This window comes from Ailuropoda melanoleuca, chromosome 8 (assembly GCF_002007445.2).
Source record: "Ailuropoda melanoleuca isolate Jingjing chromosome 8, ASM200744v2, whole genome shotgun sequence".
In the NCBI taxonomy this organism is placed as follows: domain Eukaryota; kingdom Metazoa; phylum Chordata; class Mammalia; order Carnivora; family Ursidae; genus Ailuropoda; species Ailuropoda melanoleuca.
In genome coordinates, this window is record NC_048225.1 from 2,414,393 (window position 1) to 2,427,228 (window position 12,836).

Consider the following 12,836-nt stretch of genomic DNA (forward strand, 5'->3'; position numbering starts at 1 on the left):
CTCCTTGGCCCCACCCAACACACAATCCTGGCAACCACAGGCCTTTTTACTGTCTTCATAGTTCTACCTTTTCCAGAATGCCATGTAGCTGGAATTGCACAGTCTAGAGCCATTTTATGTTGGCTTATTTCTCTGAATAATATGCGTCTAATATTCCTTCATATCTTTTCATGGCTTGATAGCTCATTTCTTTTTAGCGCAGAATAATATTCCGTGGTCTAGAGGTTGTGCCTCTGATGGAAGGAACTGTAAAGCAGCGATATAAAATACGGGGATGCAAGAGAGGGAATCATTAGGGACCATTTCCTTTCTAAAATTTTAATCCAACCCAGCCAGTTCATTTCCTGTTACTCATTGCTTTGTTTATTTTTTTAATGTATAATTGACCTACAATAAATTGTTTATAAAGTCTACAATTTTATAAGTTTAGACATATTTATGTACCCATGAAACCATCACCACAATCAGGATATTGAATATATCCATCATCCCCAAAAGTTTCTTTCTGCCCCTTACAGTCCCTCCTTTCTATGCACCCCATACCCATACCTATTCCCAGGTAACATCTGACCCACTCTCTGTCACTATGGATTAGTTTGAATTTTTTATAATTGTATGTAATCATGCAATATGTATTCATTTTTCTCTTGTGTATTTCACTCGGCGTGGTTATTTTGAGACTCATCCATGTTATTTTGGGTAGCATTGCTTTATTCTTTGTACATTTGAGCAGTAGTTCATCTCACTATAGTTTGTTCATTCACTGGCCTATTGATGGAAATCTGGGCTGTTTCCCTTCTGTTATGTATAACATTGCTTTGAACACCTTTTTCTATAGGGCACACTCTTTCATTTATCTTGTGTGAACTTAAAAGTGAAATGGATGACTCTGTATCCTTCACAATACTTGGTTGAGTCCGCTTTTTTTTTTTCAATTTTAAATATTCTATTTGGTGTGTAGACATCTGTCATTGTAGTTTGTATTTCCCTAATGATTAATAACCTGAGTACCTTTTCCTGTGTTTATTTAGCATCTACATACTTTTTTTCCGCCTTATATAACAGAAATTTATTTCTTACAGTTCTGGAGGCTGGGAAGTCCAAGATCAAGGTGCTGGCAAGGTGGGGCTCATTCTGGGACCTCTTGTCTGGACTTGTAGATGCTTACCATCTCCCCGTGTGCTCACATGAGTGCTTTGTGTGGAAGGGGTGGAAGGAGTGAGCTCATTCATTCATGTTTTCTGAAGAGTCTGTTCAATATTTTTGCCAAAGATTCAGTGTGGCTTTTGTTTCTTGTTTGAAAGCTTCTTATGTATTCTAGATACAATTTTTTTGCCAACATTATGTATTGTGAATGTTTTCCACTGGTCTGTGGCTTCCCTTTCTGTTCTCTTAACAGAAAGTTCTAAGAGCAAATGTACTTAATTTTGAAGACGTGGGATTTATCACTTTTTTTCTTGTATATGTTTGTGCTTTTAATTTTTATTTAAGAAATCCTTCCTAACTCAAGATAACAAAGACTAGTTCCTGTTTTCCTCTAGGAATTTAAATAGTTTTAAATTTATACTTACATCTATGATTCATTTTGAGTTAACTTTTGTACATGATAGGTATGGATTAAAGTTCACCTTTTTTTTATATTCACATCCAATTATTTTAGCATCATTTTATTTTGAAACTTTAAAAAAAATTAAATATTTTATTTGTCTGTTTGAGAGAGCACACAAGTGAGCTCGAGCAGGGGGAGGGGCAGGGACAGAGAGAGAGAGAAACAAGACTCCCTGCTGAGGAGGGAGCCTGACATGGGGCTGGATCCCAGGACTCCAGGATCATGACCTCAGCTGAAGTCAGACATTACCGACTAAGCCACCCTGGCGCCCCATCATCATTTTATTTTGGAAACACTACTCTTTCTCCACTGAATTGCCTTTGCATTTTTGCTAAAAATCAATCCTTGTATTCTGGAATCTGTTCCATTGAGTTGCCTGATTTATTGCATTGATCTACTTTGATGCCAAGATCACAGTCTTGATTACTGTAGTTTTTATAATCTGTATTGAAGTCAGGTAATGTAATAATCATCCAACTATTTTTTTTGCAAGGTTATTTTAACTTCTCTAGATCCCTTGAATTTCCATATGAAAAATTAAATTTTTATTTCCAATTTCTGTAGAACAGCCTGCTGAGTTTTAACTAAAATTGCATTGACTATGGATCAATTTGTGAAAAATTAGTATCTTAACAATATTGAGTCTTCTGATCTATGAACAGATCTTATTTCCATTTATTTATGTGTTCTATAATTTCTCTCATCAATGTTTTATAGCTTTCAGTGTCAGGGTCTTCATATCTTTCATCACATTTATTCATAAGCACTTTATATTTTTTGTATTATTACAAATGCTACTTTTTATTTCTGATTGTTCACTACTTGTATGTAGAAACACAACTTATTTATTCTGTATTGATCTTGGATCTTGCGGATTTCCTAAACTCACTTATTACTTCTAATAGCTTTTTTTGTTGTTGTTGTAGATGCCAATGAGTTTTCTACATAAATGATCATGTTGTCTGAAAACAGTTTGACTTCTTTCTTTCCATTCTTGAGTGTGGGTTGTTATTTTTCTTGCTTTAGTGTATAGGCTAGAACCTCCAGGACAATACCGAACAGATATAATGAGATTTCCTTGTTTTTCAACTCAAGAGAAAAGCAATCAGTCTCTTAAAACTAAAAGTATGATATTTATACATTTTTTTTTTAGATTTTTAAAATCAAGTTCTCATCTTTTCCTCATATACTGAGTTTTTTTTTTTAAATCAAGAATAGATGTTTCATCAAGTTATTTTGTGGGTTTTTTTTTTATTGACATTATCATATGGTGGCTCTTCTTTCATCTGTTACTATGGTAAATTATATTGGTAATGTTCAAATGTTAAACCAGCCTTGCATTTGCTGGGATAATCTCTCCTTGATAATGATGCATTACTTCTCTTACATATGTTGGATTATGTTTACTTATTATATCTGTGCTCATGAGAAATATTGGTCTCTAGTTTTCTTATGAAGTTTTTTTTTTTTTCTTTTTTCTTTTCTTTTCTCTGGTTTTGTTGTCAGGGTAATGCTGTTATCATTGAGTGATTGGGAAGGTTTCCCTCCTCTTCAGTTTTTGGAAGTCTGTATAGAATTGGCATTACTTCTAACCTCAGTTATTCAGAGTAGGATGTTGAAACTATCATTGTGGCTCTATTTCCCCCTGCAGTTATATCTATTTTTTCATTGTGTATTTTGAAGGTCTGTTACTGTATGCAAATATTTTTAGGATTGTGACATCTTCCTGATGAGCTGGCTCTTCTGGCAGTGTTTCTGGCTCGGTATGAACTATAATTATTCTCCCTAATCCTTCCCGGTGGCCCTTCCTTCAGCTTCAGGAATGTTTCCCACACACGTGTATATGCGGATCTTGAGACAGACCTTCTACATACCATCAGAGATTTCTTCATTGCAACTGTTCACCCTCCGGTACTGGCCCTGTGGACTTTTGCTGCTTTGGCCTCCAAGCTCTCAACTGTCCTCAACTCCACCGGAATGCCATGCTCTGTCCTTACTCTCACTCACCTAGGTTGGAAGCTCTAGCTGATTGCATAATGTTCTACTTAAAACAAATGGTGCTATTTTGTACTGAGGTCTGAAATCTCATTTGGAGTTATTCTTATAGTCTTTATTTAAAAAATAAGATGTTGGGGCACCTGGGTGGCTCAGTCAGTTAAGTGTCTATGTTCAGCTCAGGTCATGATCTCAGGGTCCTGGGATCGAGCCCCACATCGGGCTCCCTGCTCAGTGGGGAGATTGCTTCTCCCTCTCCCTCTGCTGCTCCCCCTGCTTGTGCTCTCTCTCTTTCTCTCTCAAATAAATATAATCTTTAAAAAAATAAGGTTTTATAATTCTGTTTTACAACAAATTATGTAAAATGGAAGGATAGGAAAAGTCAAAAGAAAAATAACTAGGAAATATGAGTAACACCATTGAACTAATTCACTTTTCTGGTGTCAGGGTAAAAAAGGTTTCACAAGCACTTTTGCAATCTAACTGCTATTCTTACGGTGTGATATATTGTCACCGTGTTATAAAGAGAAGCAAGTATGAATAATCATTTTGTGAAAGATTATTACAGATGCATGCGCTTTAAGTAGAACAAGGCTAAAGAACGTTTTGTTCTTGTTACTGCTTCTCCGAAAGTCTGGTGGTTTCGTTTTAGTTCAGATAAACCCTCCAGAGAGCTGGCTCCTCGTCCAAGCTCATACCAAAGATGCTCAGATGCCTTGGCAACCTCCCGTTCCTTCTTTCTGGTCCTCACCTCCTGGGTTGCCTGATCTCAGTCCTATCCTCTGCATCTAATAGGCCTTCTCTGAGCACTGGACATGAGAGGGCCAGATTTCTGGGCTGGAGTTTTCTCTCTCTAGATATTTCAATTAAAATTCCACAACATTGTGATTTTAACAGGTCAGTAAAACTACCTAATGTTTCCATTCCTTAATGTTTCCCTGCTGGCACTCCCCACATCTTTTATGACTTTTGACACCCTCTTAATATTGAAAAAATGTGGAAACAACACCATTTCTTACTTCTGCCCAAGATGACCTCAAAATAAGATATTCCTGTGAAAGATCTGGATGGACAAACATAGACATTTATCCCAAATTCAATGAATGGTCTTTGAATTGAGTTTCAAACTATGAAATTCAAAGGATAATTGATTGTAAAGACCAGCAAAATTCCATTATAAGAACAATTACATTGTCATGGATATGAGCTTTTATGTCCTGAGAGATCAGAAATAAGTTCTGTATTTAACATTTTTTAACCAAGATGTCTGTGAACCACCTTCACAGGCAAGAAATTTTTCTTAAGATCTTAAAGCAGAATGCATTCATGTGACTAGGGTGACATAGATGTCTCAACTCGAGTGTGAGCTGCTCCTGGGGATGTTGGTTCTGTAGTAATACATGAATATTATTTCATCTTTCTCATCAAAAAAAAAAAGTATTCCAGCTATTCAAACTCAACTTTTAGACGTAGAGAAATAAGTAAGGGGTGAGCACCAGAGACAGACAGACATCGTAACTTAAACTCAGCTACGATAATGAGATGGAAAAATAAATAGTGTCCGCTGTACCCTCATTGAGTCTGGAAAATGTTACTTTTGTCCTGAGGGGCGTGCAGGCAGGCTGTAAAGGGTAGATATGGTGAAAGAAGGTATTGACAGCGTTTCTGGGGAAAGAGTAGCTTGGCTCTGAACAAAGGGGGTCCTGTTGAAGACATTTTTAAGATCCTGTTCTCTGCCCCATGAGGGCATTTTTATGGTATTTTCTACATCCCAGGACTGTGGCTGTGTAGCTTGGTTTCTGTGATTCCGTCTTTGGCACCTCGAAGGGTAGTTAGCACATCTCACAGAATACTGGCAGAAGACAACACAGACAACACAGAAATGGATGGCATTCCGTGGACTGCGTTATGTTGTAAGAAAGGCTGTTTCAGATGATCCAAGTCTTTGGAAGAATATGTCAGAAAAAGGGCACAGAGGAAAAGAGATGATGGCAAGGATGTTCCATGCACAAAGAGCAAGGCACATCATGGCGTTGTTATATAAATATTAAGTGTCAATATATGGGTCCTTTAATGGGGATGGGAGTGTTCTAAATTCATTTACTTCCTTTCCTGCTCTCCTGCACAGCCTGGTAGACCCAGCCACTTGGCATCCCAGGGACGACGTGCTGAAGGGAAAGCGGTACATTCCTCAGTCGGCCAGCAGATGGCAGTATGTCTGAGTCTAGTGTTGCAGGAGGGGAAAGTGTAGCATTTTCCAAGAAAAGGAACATTTTGAGAGCTGTGAGGCAGCATGGGGCCTAGTGCATGGGCCAGAAGACTTGATCTTTATTTCTGGCTCTGCTCCTGAATAAATTTATTTGAATAAATGGAGACCAGCCACTTAACTTTTGTATTCCTTACTTTCCTGAACTTGAAATTGGAGAACATCTTCCCATCTCCCTTACTAGGACACTGTCAGTTCAATCAGACTTCCGAATCATTTCCGTTCGCTGAAGAAAGACTCTTTATGAATTTGCTGTGCTATTGATAACGTGGGTGGCAAAACTGATCTGTGCTGTTTATTGGGACTTGAAGTAAATAAACACAGAGGCAATTGGCAAGAAGGGTCTTCAGCATTTCCGTGCCATAAATGTTGGCATATTTTGGTTTTAAGTAGCAATGTTGGATCTAAGGATGCAAAATAACCCTGTGACTTGGAATTAAAATGACTTCCTCAATGCCATGAAACTTGACAATTATGGAATGAAGCCAAAGGCCCCTGGCAGCTTCCCAATTTCAGTGTCAACTGCTCACTGCAAGTACACAGTCAGTCAGATATGATAATTTTCACTTGTGCCTCCCATTGAACATGAGAATGTTCACTTGGGCATTTTAATCCAAAGCTGGCATTGTGATAAATGTGAGATAAAAATTATAAATTTTGAAACAGCTTCGAGGGATGAAACAATGATTATTTCCCCTACTGGGACCTGGCTGTGCATGGGGTGCCACTCTTGGGGGAGGAGAGAATCCTCCATCACAGTGCCCCTGTGGTTGCATGGCCCCCAAGTGGGTCAGGACAGGATCATGTTGGGACAGAACCAGCTTTGGCACCTGACCTATCAGCCTGGCTCTGGCCGTGTTCGCAGATAAACTTCTCTGCAGGAGCCCTGCTGCTTTGAAGCCGACAACGTGGGTCAGAAAGGGAGAAAATCTGTAAGACCTTCTGGGACAGGTGGGTTCTGATGGGGAGGGGCAGAGTGTGCCCAGCACAGACTCCTATCTCGCCTGGTCTTCCTGGAAACTAGAAGTCCTATTGCGTGGGCTAGCCAGAAACTCAGTGCCAGACAAAAAGTAAGATCAGAAGATGAGATCATGTCATGACTTGAATACGCTCCCCCCATCATTTCAAGCGGGCGGTCAGTTCGTAGAGAGACAAATATTTGAAATGAATTATTTCTGTATAATCAGTCAGAAAAGCTGTGCTAATATCGGAATCCACTCAAAATGTTAGCAAACAACGAGGCTTTTTAGACTACTCTCTTGTGCAATAAAGCATAGATTCAAGACAAGTGATTTTTGCGGTGTGTCATGTCATTTGTCAGACGTGCCTCTCCAGTTGGATGGTGAATGGCTTGTTGGTTTGAATGTCAGAAGGTTAAAATTTTAATTTAAATATGCATAAGCATTAAAATATATTCAAGAAAATGTCACCTCAACCTCAAAGTACCAATTATGTTGTTTGCGTTCCACATTTGACACTGTTCTGACTAAACTGATACCCCAGCTCAGAATTTCTAAAAATGCTTAGATCTCACTTTCATAATACATTCTATTTAAAGTAGAAACATTAAGAAGAACCGAATTATAGAAACATTATTTCATAGTTTCAAGGACGTGAAAGTCAAAGCATAGTGCTTACCACTAATGAGCGGTTATAAAGATGTATAAGGCAGCACATTATCTATTAGCATTAAGATAGAAGGAATACACTTGGACAATTCTGAAACCACCCAACAGGATAGATTCCAGACAAAGAAATTTTTAAGGTTGGAGTTTAATTAGAAACACTGATTTGTAAGTTGGATGAGAACATGTAACTGTTTTTAATCCTTCACCAGTAAGTTTCATTTCTCCCTGAAGCCACTTATTGAAGAAAAAAATGATGCAGGAGAAACAAGAGAAATCACTATTAACTAACATTTTGTGCATATTTATAGAGAGAGCTTAAGTGGGAAAAATTGGATTGTAACACCATTATTTAAATAAGATAAAACTTATCCACCAGGCAGTCAACCGGAATTCTCCATTAGGAATCCCGTTATAAAATTAACAGTAAAAGGCTGGTAGATGTTTGCTGATGACCCTAAAGCACTTTCCCATTCAAAAATAAATAAATAAATTAGAAGTTAAAACGTGCACAAAATGCTTGTTATGTATATTGTGTTATGTTTCATACTTTCAATATTGGTTATTCATACCCAATTTGTGGCAATCATATGAATGTTGTCATTGGTAAGTTGTAATACTCCATTTTAGATCATTATTTGCTTAGTTATAGTCTGTATTAAAATAGTTTTAAACTTTGGTACAGCGTTTACAGACGATTGCTCTGACGCACTATGAATCAGTTGAGTGGTTACCTAGGGGCATGTGTCTCTGAGGTTAGCGGCACATACCCATAAAATAAATGTAAAATGAAAGCGGTAAGACTCAGATGGTCTAGGAAACTAAGGGGCTGAAAGACCATGGAGATTGATTTCCTGAACGCCAAAGAAAAATAATAAAATGAAGGGGAAAATAAACAAGGCAGTGACAGGCATCAGAAATTCTTGAACTTAAATTCTCTCAGATGGATGAACTGGGTAGACAGTTGATAAAAACAGACTGATTTTGGGCACCTGGGTGGCTCAGTCGTTTAAGTGTCTGCCTTTGGCTCAGACATGGTCCCAGGGTCCTGGGATCGGGTCCTGTGTAGGGCTCCCTGCTCGGCGGGGAATCTGCTTCTCCCTCTGCCCCTCCACCCCTGCTCCCACTCATGCACTGCCCCCCTCCAATAAATACAAAAAAATCTTTAAAAAAATAGACTGATTTCTACAAACTGAAGAGATCTCAAAATTTGGGAAGTGAAAGTTTGCAAATGTAGGCTAATGAATTGCAGTTCGTTGACAAAAAAGATGATGGTATCAGTCAGGATTCTTTCTGCTCAAAATGATCAATAATTGAACTTACATGAGATTAATTCACCTGGGATATTGTTGGCTAATGTAAATGAATAGTTCAGTTTAGTTAGAAGCTGGAATTGTAATAGTCAGCATTTCCCTTCTGCACTCTGTCTGCCCCGGGCTCGCTCAGCTCTCCCAGGAGTGCTCTGCCTGGAATGTGGCTGTCACCCTCACTCCTCCCGCCGCCCACCTCAGAGACGTGTTGTTGTCCAGCACACCTGGCCGGTGTTCTGCTTGTGGGCCTGGGTTAGATGACCGGCCAATGTCCAAAGCAGCCCTGATGGCTGGGAAAATATAATGTGCCTGTTGGCTGAAGTCTGTATTCATGTGGTAATTTGAGAACTCATCCAATAAATTAATCAATATGTTGAAACCCTTCCTTGACCTCTGTCACTATGGCCAAGGGAGTGAGCCATGCCAGGAAAACCCTAGGCAGTCCCACCAGAACTGCACAACCAGGAAGGGGAAGTGGTAGTTGCCCAAACTACCCACAGCAGATGGAACATGATCATCTGAAGGCAGGAAAGCAGACGCTGGGAGCACCACCTCCCGTGAAGTCCCTAGCTCAGGGTTCCCTGCACAGAGAGGTTGGGTAAGCTACAAGGAGGCGGAGCCCGGACAGAACGCATTCCAGCCCTTGCGGTTNAGCACCACCTCCCGCGAAGTCCCTAGCTCAGGGCTCCCTGCACAGAGAGGTTGGGTAAGCTACAAGGAGGCGGAGCCCGGACAGAACGCATTCCAGCCCTTGCGGTGCTGGCTCCGGAGAAGAGGCTATGAAGGGATTGATGAGAAGGCGCATGGGTTTTATTACTCAAGGCACAGCCACGTGTTTGAGTCTGTTCACCGTCTCTGTGTTCATGTACATGTTCTGTCCCTGTGTTCACGTACGTGTTCTGTCCCTGTGTCATGTACGTGTTCTGTCCCTGTGTTCACGTACATGTTCTGTCCCTGTGTCATGTACGTGTTCTGTCCCTGTGTTCACGTATGTGTTCTGTCCCTGTGTCATGTACGTGTTCTGTCCCTGTGTCATGTACGTGTTCTGTCCCTGTGTTCACGTACGTGTTCTGTCCCTGTGTCATGTACGTGTTCTGTCCCTGTGTTCATGTACGTGTTCTGTCCCTGTGTTCACGTACGTGTTCTGCCCCTGTTCTGTCCCTGTGTTCACGTACGTGTTCTGTCCCTGTGTTCACGTACGTGTTCTGTTCCTGTGTCATGTACGTGTTCTGTCCCTGTGTCATGTATGTGTTCTGTCCCTGTGTTCACGTACGTGTTCTGTCCCTGTGTTCACGTACGTGTTCTGTCCCTGTGTCATGTACGTGTTCTGTCCCTGTGTTCACGTACGTGTTCTGTCCCTGTGTCATGTACGTGTTCTGTCCCTGTGTTCACGTACGTGTTCTGTCCCTGTGTCATGTACGTGTTCTGTCCCTGTGTTCACGTACGTGTTCTGTCCCTGTGTCATGTACGTGTTCTGTCCCTGTGTTCACGTACGTGTTCTGTCCCTGTGTCATGTATGTGTTCTGTCCCTGTGTTATGTACTTGTTCTGTCCCTGTGTTCACGTACGTGTTCTGTCCCTGTGTCATGTACGTGTTCTGTCCCTGTGTTCACGTACGTGTTCTGTCCCTGTGTCATGTACGTGTTCTGTCCCTGTGTTCACGTACGTGTTCTGTCCCTGTGTCATGTACGTGTTCTGTCCCTGTGTCATGTACGTGTTCTGTCCCTGTGTCATGTATGTGTTCTGTCCCTGTGTTCACGTACGTGTTCTGTCCCTGTGTCATGTACGTGTTCTGTCCCTGTGTTCACGTACGTGTTCTGTCCCTGTGTTCACGTACATGTTCTATCCCTGTGTCATGTACGTGTTCTGTCCCTGTGTCATGTACTTGTTCTGTCCCTGTGTTCACGTACGTGTTCTGTCCCTGTGTTCACGTACGTGTTCTGTTCCTGTGTCATGTACGTGTTCTGTCCCTGTGTCCACGTACGTGTTCTGTCCCTGTGTTCACGTACGTGTTCTCTCCCTGTGTCATGTACGTGTTCTCTCCCTGTGTCATGTACGTGTTCTGTCCCTGTGTCATGTACGTGTTCTGTCCCTGTGTTCACGTACGTGTTCTGTCCCTGTGTCATGTACGTGTTCTGTCCCTGTGTCCACGTACGTGTTCTGTCCCTGTGTTCACGTACGTGTTCTCTCCCTGTGTCATGTACGTGTTCTCTCCCTGTGTCATGTACGTGTTCTGTCCCTGTGTCATGTACGTGTTCTGTCCCTGTGTTCACGTACGTGTTCTGTCCCTGTGTCATGTACGTGTTCTGTCCCTGTGTTCACGTACGTGTTCTGTCCCTGTGTTCACGTACGTGTTCTGTCCCTGTGTCATGTACGTGTTCTGTCCCTGTGTCATGTACGTGTTCTGTCCCTGTGTCATGTACGTGTTCTGCATCGTTTATGCGTCCTTAACCTTCCTTGTGTAACTGAGGCACTTCTGTGTTTATGTGATATGTTTATGTGTGTCCACCTGTACCTGGAGAACTTTTGCTCATCCTGGAAGAGCCAGGCCAGTCGTGCTTTTCCTGTGAAGACAGAGCTGGGCCACCACTGTGTTGGTCCCAGGACGCCCTGATTTGTGTCCACCGCAATCTTCTCGGTTCCCGTCTTTGCGTGGCTTGTAGCTACTGGATGATAGGGTCATTCCTTTTGTCTCTGACACCACAGAACATACTATTTAGCAAATGCCTGGTTAAAAAATAAACATATAATTTAACTTCCTCCTTCATCATTTACTCAAGTCTCAGTTTTATGTAGGAAATCTTTCAAGATATGGTGCCTCATACATACTCGTTGTGGCAATAATGAATAACTTGGATTTTCTCCTCTCGGTTCCGCGCTGGCTCCACAACTTCCTGCGTACAGCCTCGTTCAGGCCCCCCCTCAAGCTTGCTTGGTAGGTGTTTTTGTCTCTACATAGAGGTGCAAAGTCAGATTCAGCTCACACCGTGTCTGACTTAAATGCCCACACATTCTCTATAGCTGCTCGAATTTCCACTGCTTTGAGATTTTGCAAGGATGGGGGACGTTTCTGTAGTGAAAAAGGAAAAAAAAAAAAAAATTTCAACCTGGTACCAAGAAGGAAAGCAAGAAACTCGTGTAAATGAAAAATCAGCTGTGAATCTGGAAACTCATTGTATATAAAAGAGAGCTTAAAAAACTCAGCTAGCACTGAAAGGGTGTTTGTAACATGTTATTATAGATTTATTATTTTCCTTTGCGGTCTTGCCTGTGTGAGCTGTTAGCGACTCATGTACACATTGATTGTGCTTTGCCCAGGAGAGCTGGCCTAGTGCGTCAAGTACGACAAACTAGAAGGGGTCTGTAAAAGGGTCCAGAGAATAAGATGTACAGAAAACTGTGAAAGGATTTTGTGTGGGTTACTTCACACAGGTATTCACAACGTGTGTGTTGATTGATACAAATATGGAGACACGCCCCGTGTGCATCCAGAACTCTGGGAGTGATGGCCCTGAGACGCCTTGACAGGTCAGTGTGAGAAATAACGCTGCTTAATTTCCCTTCTTCCCTAGAAATGATGTTGACATCTTAGGATTTGTTTCAAAAGTGACTTTTTGTATTTTGGGGGAGGGGGATTTTATCTATACAAACCTACAGTGGTAAAGGCCGTATGTGAGCTGGTTGGAAGGACAGCTTTGTGAGGGTGTTATAACCGTACGGGGGCAGGGGTGTCCCATCGGAGCTCCAGCCACCTGCGCAGGGTCCTCACGGCGAGCCCTCCCTGGCTGGCTCTTGTGTCCCGTCTGTTCTTGCTGTATGCATCTACTCAGAAACCCTGTCTGCACCCCCTTCCCTTCTAGCTAAGTCGACTTAGTACTCCATTTGCTTTGGGCCTCACACAGTCTCATTACCCATGAATCCTGAACTCACAATTCACTTTAAAAGTTCTGATCTTTGTAACTGCTTTCTTTCCCCCTGAAAAAAAAAAAGGCAAAATCATTTAAGCTTCTTACTGACTTGCTGATTTTTTTT

The 12,836-nt window shown here is 41.4% G+C and overlaps 1 long non-coding RNA gene across 1 annotated transcript in view; it reads left to right on the plus strand.

Annotated features, from left to right (window-relative positions):
* The first annotated feature begins 11,171 nt into the window (after positions 1 to 11,171).
* The window catches only part of LOC117803309, a 3,427-nt gene continuing 1,762 nt past the window's right edge, over positions 11,172 to 12,836 (plus strand). Inside the window, exons 1-2 of the long non-coding RNA XR_004626992.1 lie at positions 11,172 to 11,739; positions 12,237 to 12,332. This is a non-coding gene — a long non-coding RNA (uncharacterized LOC117803309). The remainder of the gene's footprint in view (positions 11,740 to 12,236; positions 12,333 to 12,836) is intronic.